Raw genomic sequence first — 16,595 nt, forward strand, 5'->3', positions numbered from 1 at the left:
CTAGTCAATGTCTGGACTATATTTTCTATTCATCATGCAACTCATTTGATAAATAAATATAATTTTTCATGGAAAAAACAAAATTGTCTGGGTAACCTCAAACTTTTGGACTGTAGTGCTCGTATATAAATATGAAAATATAAAAACACAACGAACAAGGGCACCACAGTCATAATAAAGCAATAATTAGCTCCATGCACTGAATGGCAAAAAAACTAAAAATATGAATTAAACTAGAAGAAGATGTCATCATTGGTAATGAAAATGCAAGCAAACAAGAAATGGACATATACAGCAGGAAACCTGAATAGAAATGGGTGAACCCCCCGATGTTTGGTGTTCGGGAGACTCGCCCCAACGTTTTGCAAAGTTTGCTTTCGGGTTCTGAAATAACGCGAACTTGCATCCGAACCCCGAACTTGGACTTTATAGTTATGTGATGGGGCAGGGTGCTGTAAAGTAAAGAATATAGTTAATAATAAACATTGTCATTATACTTACAGGTCCCGCGACGCGTTTTGCAAAGTTTGCTTTCGGGTTCTGAAATAACGCGAACTTGCATCCGAACCCCGAACTTGGACTTTATAGTTATGTGATGGGGCAGGGTGCTGTAAAGTAAAGAATATAGTTAATAATAAACATTGTCATTATACTTACAGGTCCCGCGACGCGTCCGGCACTCTGTCTCCCGCCGCTTCTGCTTCCGAGTCCATTCATCGCTGTGCCGCCCGGTAACCAAAGGACCTTCCGTGACGTCATAGCATGTGACCAGTCATGTGTGAATTTTGTATTATCTCATTGGCCACAGACTGGTCTCATGGCTATGACGTCATGCTAGGTCCTGTCAGTGCATCTCTTTGATACGCGGTGCTCACCCAAGCATCTCAGTACTCGGTATACTCGGCGAGTGCCGTGTACCGGCAAGATGCTCAGGCACATGGTCGGCTCCCCATCCCTGCATGTCGGCACTCTTTACAGAGTCAACCCACATGCAGGGATTGGCTGTCACAGCTGGTGAATCGCGGTGCCGGGAATCAAGGGATTGGAGATCACCGTTGCTATAGTAACCCGCCCGTCAGGTTGCTATGGCAATGGTGGCAGCGGTGACGTCACCGCTCACCAACCCGCAGCTTCTGCTCACTCACTGAGTGATTACACAGCACAAGGGACCAGGATCATGGAGGGGTGAGAGGGCGTAATAAACATGGAGTCCCTGAGTGTGTCTGTGTATTTATTTCTAATAAAGTGTCTGTATTTATTTCCAATAAAAAAATTTCTCTGTGTGGTGTCTTTTTTTCTAACCCTTTATTGGAGATTCTTAATGGCTGGGTCAAACTTGCCTGACATTAAGAATCACTGGCTTAATACTAGCTGGTAAAACAAAGCTAGTATTAACCCCTTATTACCCAGCGTGCCACTCGGCACCAGGGCCCCTGAAGAGTTGGATACAGTGCCAGAAGATGGTGCTTCTATGAATGCGCCATTTTCTGTGGCGGCTGCAGACTGCAATTCGCAGTGGGGTGGGGGGCCCAGAAAGCTTGGGCCAACCTGCGCTGTAGATACCAATCCCCAGCTGCCTAGTTATTTAATGAAATTCATGAAATAATTAAAAAAAGGGCTTCACTACATTTTTGGTTCCCAGCTGTGTACAATTAAGCAGCTGGGGGTTGGAGGCAGCCCGTACTTGCCTGCTGTACCTGGCTAGAATACAAAAAATATGGCGAAGCCCACGTCATTTTGTTTTTAGTTTTTTGGCAAAAAAAATTAAAAAAAAGGCTTCCCTGGATTTTCAATTGCCAGTGAAAATAACACCAAGCAGTGGGGGTTAGCAGCCAGTAGCTGCTTGGATTACCCTTAGCTAGCAATACAAAAAATACAGCAGGAGCCCACGCATTTTTTTTAATTATTTATTTAAAAAACAAAAAAAATGGGCTTCCCTGTATTTTGATTGCCTGAAATCACAGTACTGTAAAAATAAATAAATTATTAAAAAAATGACATAGCGCTCCGCGGTATTTTTGATTCTCAGCGCAGATAAAGCAGACAGCTACAGGCTGCCAACCCCATCTGCCTGACGTTACCTTGGCTTGCAATCAAAATACAGGGAAGCACATTAATTTAGCATTTAGAGACTCCATCTTTATTATAAAATAATCCTTAGTCCAACATAATCCACAGGGACAGCAATGTCAGCTTCATCACTGTGCACAGACACAGTCTATACACTGTGAGAAGCAAAGAGCAATGTCAACTCTGCTTCATCACTGTGCACAGACAGTGTCTATACACAGTGAGAAGCACAGAGAGCCATGTTAGGTCTGCTACATCGCTCTGGACAGAGTGAAGAAGCAGAGGCTAACAGTGAAGGGATGATTGCACTTGTGTCTCGTATTGCATCACCCCACTTTTTCGACAGCAGCGTCTCAGCTGCATGGAAATAAACGCAGCTGAGCCGCTGCCATCGGGAGATTGTGCACCGTGATGCGATGACATTTGTATCACGGTGAACCAGGATCTTTGATGACGTCATACTCACGTGACCAGTCTGTAGCCAATGAGGTAATACAACATTCACACGTGACTGGTCATATGGGTATGACGTCACTATCATGGCAGGTCCTTTTAGCCAGATATGCTTACCGGGGGAATAGCAATGATTGGAGGACGCAGAAGCAAAAGCACTGGGTGGCAGAGTCTGCAGGACGCGTTGCGGGACCTGTAAGTATGATCAGAATGATTTTTTAATAGCGTGCTTTTTTTTTTTAACAGCCCCTGGACCCGAACTGTAACACGAACTGTTACACGAACGTCCCAGAAAGCTTGTGCATGGGGTCTTGTGCACGAATACCATGTGTTCGGTTTGGACCCCGAACTTTACAGTTCGGGTTCACCCATTCCTACACCTGAATAATATGTGTTATACATGAAAGAGAATAGAAAAACGCACATATACTGATGAAATAATTAACCCCTTCACAACCCAGCGATTTTCTATATTTCATTCTTGTTTTTTCCTCCCCTCCTTTCAAGAGCCAAAACTTTTTATTTTTCTGTCAATATAGCCATATGAGGGCTTAGTTTTTGTGGACAAGTTGAGCGACACAATTCATTCTGCACATATTATACTGGAAAAAGTTCTAAGCCTGTGACCGCTCTTTGCATTGTGCTACTTGAAGTTTTAAACGCACATTTTGTGCTTAATTGATTTGAACAAAGTAGTCTTTTTCAGAAATTTAGCGCTGAAAACGCATGCGTATTTACGACGTTTTTGATGCGTTTTCAGCGCTTTTTACCTGCTTTTCCACCTGCGTTTTGACAAATGCGTTTTGTAATTCAAGACTCTGCTAAATAAAGGTTAAACATTCAAATATATTGAAAAAAGATTAAAAAAAGGATTAAATACATAAGTGCAGAAATTAAAAAGAAAATAGAAATATATAATGGCATTATAGCGGTAATATAGTATTTATTAGAAAAATAGCATTAAATTTAACATTTTCTTTAATTTAATTGTCGGATTATGTGTGTGCGTAAAGGTACATATGAAATCATTAATTTAATGTGCCAAAAGCATGCGTTTTGTAAGTTCAAAACGTATGTTTTCTGCACAGAAAAAGCAGGTAAAACGCAGGAATTTGTAGGAAACTTGGTTTTTGCCATTTCTCATTGACTCCAATGTTAGCAAAACGCACCCAAAATGGCAAAAACAATTGAAATGCTGCTTCTTTGAACGCAGAGTTTTTGTCACAAAATATGCAAATTAAACGCAGCGTTTAGAAACGCAAAGTGCTGTCTAGAAATCCCAATTTTCCATAGACTTTGCTGTGAAATCAAAACGCATGCCTTTTGGCATGAAAAAGGTGCTTCTCAAAACGCACCTAAAAAGCACCCAAAATGCAGGTGGAAACGCAAAGTGCGGTCGCAGCCTTACAGCAGTGAAATTGCAAAAAAGTGCAATTCAACGATTGTTTGGTTTTTTTTAATTTACCATATTCACTATATGGTGAAAATGACATGCAATATGATTTCCCAGTACGAGGTCATAGATGCCAAACATGTTTAGTTTTACTTTTATTTAAGTGATGAAAAATAATTCTGAAATTTGTAAAAGACATATAATTGCGCTTTTTCACCATTTTCTGAGCTTTTTTATTTTTCAAGAACTGGGACTGTGAGAGGGCATCTTTTTGCATCTTGAGCTGATGTTTTTAAATTTATAGCCACAAAGAACCATTCGTGTTTAACCTAAAAAACTAGACTTTATTTATTCTTATAAAAATATTAACAATCACATGTGTCAAACAAGAGATCTCAAACTTATCACACTGGACGTGTCAACATACCAACATTATCTCAGTAATCTCCAAAATGCTGTGTGAACACAATTAATCCTCCAGTAATCAATATCTTTTATTAAACTTCAATTTATAATTCCTGCCATAAACGGTGGGTGTACAGGTATAATTAATATTCAGATAAGGCAGATCATTTTGTTATCGCTCCCATTGCTGTAAAAAACTCTGACTTACAAGGATTCTGCCTGAACTCAACCAGCTGTCAGCATTCATATATACCAGTGAATCCTTAGTGATTCTGTTGCAATTGAGCAAACACCCAGCGAGGCAGCGTCTCCATCACCAACAATTACCTCCCCAAAGTGGCTGGAGCAACCCATGGCAATGAAGAGATACACTGACCTGACTGTAATGGTAATTGGTGTGACTGTCCTCTATCCCGACGTGCGTTTCCCACTTCTTCAGGGGACGTGTGTATATGTCTTTGAAAAAGGCGCCTTTTTATAGTGGGACCGGAACCTCCTTCATGTGTGTGCAGTGACGTATGCCCGGCCCGCCCCCACCATGACGCGGCACCAGGACCTCCTTCCTATGTGTGCAGTGACATATGCCCAGTCAGCCCCCATTAGTGACGCGGATCCATCCATACCTCCGGGTGTATCACAGCCCTCTCCACGTTCCGGTGGTTGAAACGCACGCTGCGTGTCAGCCGCCTAGGTATTACTACCATGGCAACCAGACACAACAGCAGGCGCTGCAAAGTTACCGCAACCGTGGAGTGAGCACCCGGCAAGCTAGGTAGGACCGCGTACAGGGGAATTATATACCGTAAGGCCCGATCTAAGCAATTAAGTGTTACTAAACTGCTCCCTTCTGGAGTAGGAACCATATCATACAATATTACAACACGATCCCATTCTTTCATACCTAACTATTAAAGGGGGGGTGATGATGACCCCCATACCAACGTTCTATCAACAATAACATAGGATTGTACCCCCCCAGGGTTAGCTCCACCCCACCTAGATTTTTTCAATATTGCAATATTACATTCCTGGTCATGACTGAACTCCAGGTAACTTACGCTTAAACACCAACATATAATTTCAAAAAGGGTATCCCAGAACGTATTCAACTTCCTATACTAGGACAGGGAAAAGGAGGGGGAACGGGGGAGGGGGGGGCAAGGAAGAAAGGGGGGGAGGGGAGAAAGAAGGGGATATGGAAAAGGAAGGAATGGGATGGAGAGGAAAGAGAGAAGACAGCTGTGGGGAAGAGGGGAGGGAACAAGAACCATGAAAATTAACAACATCTACACTTCCCTCTGGAGGATTTTTCATATAAATTCCAACCCGGATCCACCACAAGAGTACTCAGTCCAAAATTAGAGTCCACATTATAATGAATTCAAAAGTTTCTTCATAGAGGTAGCAATCCGATTTTATCCCAAGATGTTGATTGTAAATATAGATGTTTATTCCTCCATTCTCCATTGAGATGACCACAGAGTTCCTGGAAGCTTCAATCAGACCTCAGCCCAGAGTTCAAAAGAGGGATGCAGTTTACTACAACAAATAAACACTTGATTAACACTTAATCCTTCTTGCAACTAGATCAAACCCACGTAGGCCTCCACACAGGATTTACATTCAAACGGGAGGCTCCACACCCACTATGCGCTACTTAAGGTACCGTCACACTAAGCAACTTACCAGCAATCCCAACAATGATAGGGATCGCTGGTAAGTTGCTAGGAGGTTGGTGGTGAGATATCACACTGCGACGCTCCAGCGATCCCACCAGCAACCTGACCTGGCAGGGATCGCTGGAGCGTGGCTACACGAGTTGCTGGTGAGCTCACCAGCAACCAGTGACAAGCCCCCAGCGCCGCGTGGAAGATGCTGCGCTTGGTAACTAAGGTAAATATCGGTAACCAACCCGATATTTACCTTGGTTACCACCGCACGGAGCTACACGTGCAGAGAGCAGGGAGCAGCACGCACTGAGCGCTGGCTCCTTGCTCTCCTAGCTACAGCACACATCGGGTTAATTACCCGATGTATGCTGCAGCTAAATGTGCACAGAGCAGGGAGCAGCGCACACCGCTTAGCGCTGGCTCCTTGCTCTCCTAGTTACAGCACACATCGGGTTAATTACCCGATGTGTGCTGCAGCTAAATGTGCACAGAGCAGGGAGCAGTGCACACTGCTTAGCGCTGGCTCCCTGCTCTCCTAGCTACAGCACACATCGGGTTAATTAACCCGATGTGTCCTGCAGCTAGCTACATGTGCACAGAGCAGGAGCCGGCACTGACAGTGAGAGCGGCGGAGGCTGGTATCGAAGGTAAATATCGGGTAACCAAGGACAGGGCTTCTTGGTTACCCGATGTTTACTGTGGATACCAGCCTCCGCAGAAGCCGGCTCCTGCTGCCTGCACATTTAGTTGTTGCTGTCTCGCTGTCACACACAGCGATCTGTGCTTCACAGCGGGATAGCAACAACTAAAAAATGGCCCATGACATTCAGCAACAACCAACGACCTCACAGCAGGGGCCAGGTTGTTGCTGGATGTCACACACAGCAACATCGCTAGCAACGTCACAAAAGTTGTTCATTAGCAGCGATGTTGCTAGCGATGTTGCTTAGTGTGACGGGGCCTTTATTCTCAACATATGAATGCCAATAACACCCTATCTAACTAAAACCAAATAAAAAGGGGCTAATTATCTAGACCCTTATTCCCGATTACTACTGAGTACTCTTGTGGTGGATCCGGGTTGGAATTTATATGAAAAATCCTCCAGAGGGAAGTGTAGATGTTGTTAATTTTCATGGTTCTTGTTCCCTCCCCTCTTCCCCACAGCTGTCTTCTTTCTTTCCTCTCCATCCCATTCCTTCCTTTTCCATATCCCCTTCTTTCCTCCCTCCCCTCTCCTTTCTTCCTTATCCCCCCCTCCCCCGTTCCCCCTCCTTTTCCCTGTCCTAGTATAGGAAGTTGAATACGTTCTGGGATACCCTTTTTGAAATTATATGTTGGTGTTTAAGCGTAAGTTACCTGGAGTTCAGTCATGACCAGGAGTGTAATATTGCAATATTGAAAAAATCTAGGTGGGGTAGAGCTAACCCTGGGGGGGGTACAATCCTATGTTATTGTTGATAGAACGTTGGTATGGGGGTCATCATCACCCCCCCTTTAATAGTTAGGTATGAAAGAATGGGATCGTGTTGTAATATTGTATGATATGGTTCCTACTCCAGAAGGGAGCAGTTTAGTAACACTTAATTGCTTAGATCGGGCCTTACGGTATATAATTCCCCTGTACACGGTCCTACCTAGCTTGCCGGGTGCTCACTCCACGGTTGCGGTAACTTTGCAGCGCCTGCTGTTGTGTCTGGTTGCCATGGTAGTAATACCTAGGCGGCTGACACGCAGCGTGCGTTTCAACCACCGGAACGTGGAGAGGGCTGTGATACACCCGGAGGTATGGATGGATCCGCGTCACTAATGGGAGCTGACTGGGCATATGTCACTGCACACATAGGAAGGAGGTCCTGGTGCCGCGTCATGGTGGGGGCGGGCCGGGCATACGTCACTGCACACACATGAAGGAGGTTCCGGTCCCACTATAAAAAGGCGCCTTTTTCAAAGACATATACACACGTCCCCTGAAGAAGTGGGAAACACGCGTCGGGATAGAGGACGGTCACACCAATTACCATTACAGTCAGGTCAGTGTATCTCTTCATTGCCGTGGGTTGCTCCAGCCACTTTGGGGAGGTAATTGTTGGTGGTGGAGACGCTGACTCGCTGGGTGTTTGCTCAATTGCAAGAGAATCACTAAGGATTCACTGGTATATATGAATGCTGACAGCTGGTTGAGTTCAGGCAAAATCCTTGTAAGTCAGAGTTTTTTACAGCAATGGGAGCGATAACAAAATGATCTGCCTTATCTGAATATTAACATGTACACCCACCGTTTATGGCAGGAATTATAAATTGAAGTTTAATAAAAGATATTGATTACTGGAGGATTAATTGTGTTCACACAGCATTTTGGAGATTACTGAGATAATGTTGGTATGTTGACACGTCCAGTGTGATAAGTTTGAGATCTCTTGTTTGACACATTTGATTGTTAATATTTTTATAAGAATAAATAAAGTCTAGTTTTTTAGGTTAAACACCGTCCCGAATGGTTCTTTGTGGCCATAAATTGTTGGTGGTGTAAAACCTGAGCATGAGGTTTATAGATCTAGGACAAATGACGTATGATGTTTTCAAATGTACAATTGTTTGGTAGATTTGATGTTTTTATCACCTGTTATTACATTTTATTGCAAAGTTACGGCAACCAAAAAAACAATTCTGGTGTTTTGATTTTTCTTCTCATTGCACCCCTTACCGATCAGATTAATTTATTCTATATTTTGATAGATCAGGCATTTCTTAAATGAGTGATACCAAACATGTTTATTTTTGTTTTATTTTCAATGGGGCAAAAGGGTTGTGATTTAATTTTTTATGTTTTTTTTATTTTTTCACATTTTAACCCCTTCAGTCCCCAGGCATTTTGCGTTTTTTTTCGGGGGGCTTTTTCCCTCTCTTTCTTCCAAGAGATGTAACTTTTTTATTTTTCTGTCACTCTTGCCAAATAAGGGCTTGTTTTTTACGGAACGAGTTGTAGTGTTAAATGGAACCATAAGTTTTACCATATAGTGTACTGGAAAACGGCAAAAAAAATGCAAAGTGCGGAAAAATTGCAAAAAAAGTGTGATCGCACAATAGCTTTTGGGATATTTTATTCACCGTGTTCACTATATGGTAAAACTGATGTGTCTAAACATGTATAGGTTTACTTTTATCTAAGGGGTTAAAAAAAATTCACAAGCCTGTCCAAAAAAAGTGGCGCACGTTTTGCGCCATTTTCTGAAACTCGTAGCGTTTTCATTTTTCGGGATCTATGGATCAGTGATGGCTTATTTTTTGCGTCTCAAGCTGACGTGTTTACCTGTACCATTTTGCGCAGATGCTATGTTTTTATCGCCTGTTATTGCATTTTGCGCAAAATTTGCGGCGACCAAAAAACTTAATTTTGGCGTTTGGAATTTTTTTGTTGCTACGTCACTTACCAATCAGATTAATTGATTTTATATTTTGATAGATCGGGCATTTCTTAACGCGGTGATACCAAGTATGTGTATATTTTTTATTTTTTTAACCCTTTAATTTTCAATGGGGTGAAAGGGGATGATTTCAACTTTTAGGTTTTTGTTTTTTTATTTTTTAAAACTTTTTTCTTAACTTTTTTTTTATTTTACTAGTCCCCCTAGGGGGCTATATGGATCAATAATCTGATCACTCTGCCCTATCTGCAGATCTCAGCTACAGAGCTAAGATCTGCAGAAATGCTGCTTTACTTTCAATACCGGCAGATTTTGGCAGCGTGATGTAAGGGGTTAATAGTCGTGGGTGGAAGAGATTCCACCCGCGACTAGCAGGCACACATGTCAGCTGTTGAAAACAGCTGATATGTGCGTGGATTGCCGCGGCCTGCCCACGGCAGGGGGCGGGGATTAACCGCACACGATCCATGACGTACCCAGCACGTCATGGGTCGTTATGGGGTTCCATTTTTTTTACACTTTTTATTGATTCTTTTAGTGCCCTTAGGAGACTTGAAGCCTGCACTATCCAATTGCTTCTGCTGTTCAGAGCGATGCTTCAGCATCTCTTTGAACATAAGAAATGCTGATCTCAGCTGGCGTTCACAGTAAAGGAGTCATGACAGCTACAGGGCTCATCAGATGACTCTTAGCTATCATGACAACCCATCAGTGCGAGTGGAGATCGACTCACGCTTGTTAGCTGCACATGTTAGCTGATCAGATCAGGGGAAAGATGTCAGCATTGAAGGGACAGCCACAACCTTTGATGTACCAGTACATCTAAGGTCATGAAAGGGTTAAAAAAAATTATCCCTCTGAGAAACTTTTGTCTTCAAAAAGCTGATTTGAGCTCTAAAGCATGTAAGGTACATAGGTAATAGATTCAAATAGTCTCCCTCTTTTTTAATAAATCAGATATGTCTCCACTCCTCCAGTTAGTTTTGTATGCAGTGCCCCAAACCTATGTACACAACGTTTTCTATAGGGAACAAATTTATAATGTGTCAATAAACTGTGTTTTTAAACCATATTAATGTTCTAACAGTGCTTATGTATTCTTTTCCATACTTTATGCCCAGTTCTACTTATGTAATATTATTGGTTACATGGACAATCTACGCAGCATATTACATTGATTGTGTCACAGCAAATAAAATTGCAAAGGTGATTTATTGTCATGAGGATGAGTGAAAGATTTTGTGTGTAATTTTCTAGCATTTGCTTCAAGGACCCTGCATGATAAGTATTTGTCACAATTCTAAATACATGTTTCTAAAGTGACTATAGTACATTTGTTTCTAATGTGGTTCCTAGTAATTATATCTTTTATGCTTATGGCTTTTGTAAAACAAAGTTTTTTGAATAGCATTGCACCGATTTTGTAATCATTCTGCACAATATACCAATATTTTTCAATGATATTCCTAACTAACAATGCTTCTGGAAAAATGGAACTATTTTTCAAATGTGTTGAACAATTAGAATTTTTTTTTTTATTAGATAGTACTTCACTATTAGCTTTATTTAACAGAGATGCCTTATAGTTTCTATCTCAAAATCTACCCAATAGTAAATGCCTGCTCAATCATACCTTTTCTCCTGTACATTGTGTCTTAAACTGTTCCTTGAGTACACTGGTACTCCATGGCTGGTAATGACAACTAGGCTTATTTTTTTTATTTTACTCACTTATATGGCGCTATTAATTCCACAACGCCTTACAGATGTCATCATTACTGTCCCCATTGGGGCTCACAATCTAAATTCCCTGTCTGTATGTCTTTGGAGTGTGGGAAGAAACCTGACAACCTGTAGGAAGCTCATGCAAACATTGGGAGGACATACTGTACAATCTCCCTGCAGATGTTGTCCTTGGTGGAATTTGAACCCAGAACCCCAACACTGCAAGACTGCAGTGCTAACCATTGAGCCACTATAACATCAACAGGTTTACACTTTGCTTTAGTCTTAATGGATTGATCATAAAGTTAGATATCTGAATCCAAAATACACACTGATTAGTTATTGGTTGTATGAGTAAAAGTGAGAATGAAATAATTTTTGGTTCATATAATCAGCAAACTCAAATAATTTGTCAATAGTGCCTTTCTATTAAATGAAAGAATCATCTATATAGAGACAAAATAATAAAAGATGATTTGTAAAAGGGTTACAGTTTTCAAATTATAGATTGGGGAAAGGCAAAGTTGAGCTTCACAGGTATATAAATGTGTCATACATGCCATGCCCCCGCTACTAGCTGCCATAACAATGCCATTGGCACTCTTTAATTATGTTGTGGTTGTTCGATAGATATCAGAATGGACACTTTCCCCTTTTCCAACCTTTTAAATGATGCTTTCATAACTGAAAATGACAGCTGAGAGGTTAAACTGCTGTGAATAGAACTAGCTCCATTTGCAGCAGTAAGACCAAAGGTCTCAAACACACAGCCCGTGGGCCACATGTGGACCCTCAGGCTGCTTCTTGCAGCCTGCAGGCACGTACCTCTTTGACGATTTCAGCTGGTATGGGGGCCACAGCCGTCACTGCTCACTGCTTTGTTTCAGATGAACGTTTCACCGACGCTAGGCAGAGTGAAGCTGTCTCTGCATTATTCCAAAGACAACCACTGGCCAATCAGAGGCAAGCAGCTGATGCATATGACATCACCTGCTTGCATATGATTGGCCGGTGGCTGCCACTGGAATAGTGCAGAGAAAGCTTGACTCTGCATGGTGGCAGCAAAACGTTCATCTGAATTTTACATGAAGAGCTAACAACAGCTGCGATCATCCAGGGGGCTTGTGCCTGCAGGCCGCAAGAAGCAGGGAAGAGGATGCTGATGGAACAGAGGACAGATGAGAAGAATGTTCAAGTGTGTGTGTAGAATGGCACAATAGGGTATCATGATGCGACATTGCTACATGAAGAGGATCAGTAAAGGGGACAATACTACAAGAAGAGGACCTGCATGAGCACATTAGTAAAATGGGGACATTACTACAAGATGGGCACATTAGTAAAAGGGGACTAGGATTGGCATATTACTACAGGATGGGGACAAAGGTGGGGGACATTAGGCAAAGGGGACAAGGTTGGGCACATTACTACAAGATGGGAACAAGGATGGGGCCCATTAGTAAAAGGGGACAAGGAGGGGGCACATTACTACAGGATGGTGTCAAGGAGGGGGTACATTACTACATGATGGGCACAATTCTACAGGATAGGGACAAGAATGGGGCACATTAGTTAAAGGGGACAAGGTTGGGGCACGTTACTACAGTATGGGCACATTACTACAGGATGGTGTCAAGGAGGGGGCACATTACTACATGATGGGCACAATTCTACAGAATGGGGACAAGAATGGGGAACATTAGTTAAAGGGGACAAGGTTGGGGCACGTTACTATAGGATGGGCACCTTACTTCAGGATTGGGACAAGGATGGGGCACATTAGAAACTAGGGGACAAGGATGGGCACATTACAACAGGAGGGGGCATATTACTACAGGATGGGCACGTTACTACACGATGGGGACAAAGATGGGGCACATTAGTTAAAGAGGGCAAGGCTGGGACACATTACTACAAGATGGGGACAAGGATGGTCACATTTCTACAGAATGGGGACAAGGATGGGGCATATTACTACAAGATGAGCACATTACTACAGGATTGGGACAAGGAGGGGGCTCATTTGTAAAAGCGGCAAGGATGGGCACATTATTACAGGATGGTGGCAAGGATGCGCACATTACTATAGGATGGGGACAAGGATGGGGCCATTACTACAGGATGGATACATTACAACACAATGGGGACCAGGATGGGAACATTACTTCTAGAAAGAGAACAGGATGGAGGACATTACTAAGAAATTCTGGACAAAAATACTATATGGTGCTAATTGTAAAACTATATTACTTACAAGAAAGGGATAAAAAGTAAACCAAAATAATAAATTATGAGGGGTTTTTTTTGTTTTCCAAACGTTTTTATTGATTTTCCAAATTTTATAAAAACCATAGTAAAATGAGTATGATTAAAGGGAAGGACAATCAATTGACAGAGTATGGTATAGAAGAAGAAAAAAAAAGGGGTACAACCCCCTCTTGCTAGTCCAGATTATTCTTCCATAAAAAATGACATATAATGAAACCGAACTGGAAAGTCAAAATAAACCACATGTAATATAGTCCCTTAAACCCCTGTGTCATTCTCTAGTAGTTCCAAAATCAATGATGTGTCTTATTTCCTTGATGTCTCGCCTCCGCCTTCCTTTCGAGCCCCCGCTAAGTGAGCCTCAGGTTGCCCAAGCTATCCTGGATTTCATTCAGGAGATACCACTCCGTGTGTATGAAAGGTGTCACTAAGTTATTTATTTCTACCCGTGTAAAGTGGTGTTCAATAAAATTTTTCCATCTCCCAAAGAACATGGCTGTCTTTTGAGCCTTATCCCTTTCCGCTTTCAATTTTTCCAACTTCAGAAGAGCATGCAATTCCCCAATAACCTCCTTTGTAGATGGACTCTCCTTCTGTATCCAGTGTCTTAAGATACACCTTTTAGCTATCATGGCCAAGTCATGTATGATTGCAAATGTCCTTTTATCCCGAGTATTTGATCCCCCTTTGACTCCACCCTCAAAGAAATGGAAAATCCACAACATTAATTCTGGTCTGCAATATATCCCCCATGTTGTTTGGGCCAACATTCTTACTCAATTCCAGAACCTCTGCACTTCCTTACATTCCCAGAGTCCATGTAGAATATCTGTTTTCTCTGCTTGACATTTTGGACAATGTGAATCTCTACCCGGAATATTGAAACCTACAATAGCCCTATGTAAAATCCTAAACTGGGTGTCTCTCCAACCCTCGTTGGTGATATGTTTCCGCATTTGGACCCACCCTCTCAATATATTTCCCACCACTTCTTGACCTTTCAGTTGTTTCTTCCATGCTAATAAGGTACGACTATCCTTCAGAGATATTAATACCTCCCTAAGTGTTCGGTAAATTTGGGATACATTTACATTTGTAACCTCACATTCCAGGAGCTCATCAATCGGACTTTTGTTCAGTTCCCTTCCAATCTCGCCAAGATCTCTGATTACTCCAAACTTCAATTGCTCATACTGGATAATGTGAATGTTATTGAGGTCATATTTATCGAGCACTTCCCTTCCTGTCATCCACCGTCTCTCCTCCACATTCATAACATCTTGCATTCTCTTGATGCCCTTCTCTTTCCATCCCAAAAATAACTTGTTGTCTCGGCCCTGAGGGAAATTTGGGGATGCCCAGGGATTTAAATACTTAGACACCTTCCAGGAAAGTCCCAGTTTCTTTCTAACTAGTCTCCAAGTTAACATGGTATCTCGGAATATGATTGAGTTTCTTATGTGACCCTCAGTCCTAGACAATGGGGCGTGGAGAATGGACTTCAGGTCCCATGGTGTTGCGTATTTGTTCTCCATGTCATGATCTGAGTGTCTACTTGTTCCTCTCAACCAGTCGATCACGTGTCTCATAATACACACCAGGTTATACCCCCTAACATCCGGGAAATTGATTCCTCCCTCCTTCACTGACTTCATCAATGTGCGTAATTTTATTCTGGGTTTCCTTCATGAGGTTTTTTTAATATCAGAAATGTTTTTTTTATATATTTAAAGAGAAAAAGTGCTTGTTTGTTATAATAAACAAGTAAAAATTAATCAAAAACAGTGATCCAAATGTGTATAGAAAAAAATATGATACCAATAAAAATGTCACTTTGTCCTGCCATCAATGCAGTCCCATAAATTATTTATTTATTATCGACGGCCCATACACCCATCTGAGTTTGAAACCACTGAGTTAGACTAAAGGGTAGGCACTACTATAATACATAACTGGTGCCAGTGATGTATGGAGCAAGTTCATAGAGATGGATATTACAAGCTGAAACCTGGGTAGAATGGACCTCGCATGCACATGGGTTTTAGCAGTTGTTCAGATTTGCCAGATGCTGACACTGACCTTGACTAAAGGAGAAATTAATGTTACAAGTAGGACTAAGATAGGCTGAGAGGCAAAATGAAATATTACCATAAACAAATTATAGTGTTAACTTGAGTTATCTTTGACTAATATTAAAACTAAAATAATTTGTTGAACCTCTGAAATGTTCTAGAGTGACAAATACAGTATGCAAACATAGAAGAAATTATGGAAGGAGCCAATATTTGTCAGTGACTTTTTTTTTCTATTTATTATTTATGCTATGCATATACCATGTTCTTGTTGCTGTTAGTTTGGCATGGCTTGAAAGCTTGGACTTTTCTTTGAGAAATCCTGCACAGTTGGATGAGTAGTTTTACATTTTAGTTTCAGAAGATGAAGCCAAGAATTTATCGACAGCGAGAATGATTACATTTCAGTCTTTTTGAGTTTAGGTCCCACATGAATCACATCATCAATATTTAAATCTACTTTGAAACCTGGTAAAGCTCACCTGATAACAATCACATCAAATTCATTTCAGCACATTCACTTCAAGCTAGCTTGTTGACTGATGATGAGACAAATTATGTATTGATTATCCTGAACATATGTAGCATAGCTCTGTCCTAGCTATTATATGTTTACAAGTAGCCATAAAGTAAATTTAATTAGTTAGCACTCCTATGGTACCCTTTCTACAAAAATATATAAAATACTTTAATTTTAAACAATAAAGCAAAGAACATTTTTCATAAACAATATGTCAGATTATTAGCATATTACAAGAATTATGTAGTTGGACTAGATAATATTCTTTTAGTTGATTTTCTAATTTGATTTATAAACATATTTATATGCAAAATATATCTTCATGTTTCAAAGTCCTTTAATGGGTTTGACATTGATTCCTCTCTAGGTGCTAAATGGAAAGGCAGTTTTCTTCCCTCTGGAGGAGAACTAATTTGGATACTTTTCCCCAGGAAGAATTGCATGTAAAACTCCTTACTCCACCATCATCATCTCTCTCAGGAGAACTAGTACCTCTGACTAAAACAAATTTTTACAATTACTGTAGTTTTTTCCTTTACAAAGTTAATTTTAATGCATTAAATCTACTGATAGGTAAATACTGAAATAATA

The sequence above is a fragment of the Anomaloglossus baeobatrachus genome, chromosome 3, assembly GCF_048569485.1.
Source record: "Anomaloglossus baeobatrachus isolate aAnoBae1 chromosome 3, aAnoBae1.hap1, whole genome shotgun sequence".
In the NCBI taxonomy this organism is placed as follows: Eukaryota; Metazoa; Chordata; class Amphibia; order Anura; family Aromobatidae; genus Anomaloglossus; species Anomaloglossus baeobatrachus.